Source organism: Haliaeetus leucocephalus, unplaced genomic scaffold, assembly GCF_000737465.1.
Source record: "Haliaeetus leucocephalus isolate CR32 unplaced genomic scaffold, Haliaeetus_leucocephalus-4.0 Scaffold159, whole genome shotgun sequence".
In the NCBI taxonomy this organism is placed as follows: Eukaryota; Metazoa; Chordata; class Aves; order Accipitriformes; family Accipitridae; genus Haliaeetus; species Haliaeetus leucocephalus.
The window spans coordinates 1,966,582-1,968,626 of record NW_010972595.1 but is presented as its reverse complement, the minus strand read 5'-3'; positions in this window follow the sequence as shown (position 1 = coordinate 1,968,626).

The following is a 2,045-nucleotide window of genomic DNA, read 5'->3' as shown; positions in this document are numbered from 1 at the left end:
AGAGCTGGTGTGTCTAAACTGCGTTTCTTTCTTTCCAACTGTATCCCTCTGTTAAATAAAGTATCACCTTTCCTTACTGTCCTGGTTTCAGCTGGGATAGAGTTAACTGTCTTCCTAGTAGCTGGTACAGTGCTATTTTTGAGTTCAGTATGTGAAGAATGTTGATAACACTGATGTTTGCAGTTGTTGCTCAGTAGTGTTTAGACTATAGTCAAGGATTTTTCAGCTTCTCATGCCCAGCCAGGGCACCTGACCCAAACTGGCCAACAGTGTATTCCATACCATGTGACGTCCGATCTAGTTTAGGAACTGGGAAGGGGGGGCAGGGAATCGCCGCTTGGGGACTGGCTGGGTGTCGGTCGGCGGGTGGTGAGCAATTGCCCTGTGCATCATTTGTACATTTCAATCCTTTTATTACTACTGTTGTCATTTTATTAGTGTTATCATTATCATTATTAGTTTCTTCTTTTCTGTTCTATTAAACCGTTCTTATCTCAACCCACGAGTTTTACTTCTTTTCCGATTTTCTCCCCCATCCCAGTGGATGGGGGGGGAGTGAGTGAGTGGTTACGTGGTGCTTAGTTGCTGGCTGGGGTTAAACCACGACACTTACAAACGTTACCTCTCTGAGGTGCCTGGAAGTGAAGTTAGGGAAAAGATCTTAGCTGGAGGCCTGCCACAAGACTAATAAGAAGAAACCCTGCTTCCGCTAAATCACTTTTGCCATTGACTTCCCCCAGGACAAATTTTGTCCTCAGATCTGGTCTTTCCTGACACATGCTGTCCACCTGGCAACAAGGTCAAAATCATGTAATGCAGAATCTGTTAATCAGAAGCAGGTGTATCCACACTTACTGTCAAAAGTGGAAAAACAAGTTGATGTTTAACAGGAATAAATGAGGAAGGGGGGAAGTCTTGGAGAACCGCATCTGGAGAAGTAATACAAGAAAGTGTTCCCGTATTAACAGATGACAAAATTATGGAAGCAGCATCTTACAGGATCCCCACTGTGACACAGAGAGCACGACGATGAAAGCCCACATTCACAGAATGGCAATGAAAGGTAACTGTCCCTGTGTCTCAGGAGCTTGAATCCAAGGGACAGAAACACAGGGAGCCTTACGGTGCCCAAGACGGGACACCCCTGGGGCCCCTTCTCCTAACCTCATCCCACCTCCCATTGTATATAATAAGGGGGGTTCAGGAGAGAAGGTGGACTCTAGACTCATCCACAGTCCCTACCCAAGAGTCAGAACAATACACGGCTGCCCAGCCTACAAAGATACCTCTTAGCAAAGGTGAGCGCTTTAATACTATATATAGTATATCCAAGTCACTATAAACATTTAAGAATCCTGAATATTTATGACTCTGCCAATGTCATTTATCCCACGTCTGGTACTTTATTGACAAAGATAATGACAACAATAACAAATGCTAATTGGAGTCTTCAGTCTGATGAAGGTTACTTTGCCCCTCAGCACACTGAATTCCAAGGACACTCCAAACTCACGGTGTGAAACTGGGCTTCCTCGGGTCTGCCGGCTGGACTGAACGGGTGTTCCGACATCCGCTTAGGAAGGAATTCAGGATGCAGACAGGAGGCCACCTTGTCGGCATTAATTACTATGGTGATGAGCACCTTAACAACACTTAATACAGTCAGGCTGATAATCCACATAAAACCACGTGAACTAGTTAACATTTTGAAGGCTTCCTCGTCACCAGCTGGTGACACCTGAAGGAAGCCCCCGGGTCACCGCTACCTGCACTGGCTGCCCCGGCGGGGATCCCGGCACGTCTGAACCGGGCAGAAAAGACAAAATACGTTCGAGGCAGCGGCCGACACTTGCCAATCGCTTCAGTGCCGCGGAAGCGTCTACACAGAAACGGCCCGCGCCCTTGCCCCGGCCGCTCCCACGCTCCCAGCCCTCACACGGCCACCCGGCAGCCAACATGGCGCCCCCACCCCGACGGCCCCCGGGGCGGGGCGGGGCGCGACGCGCATGCGCCTCGCCACCCCCCCCCCCCCCCCCGCGGGCAGG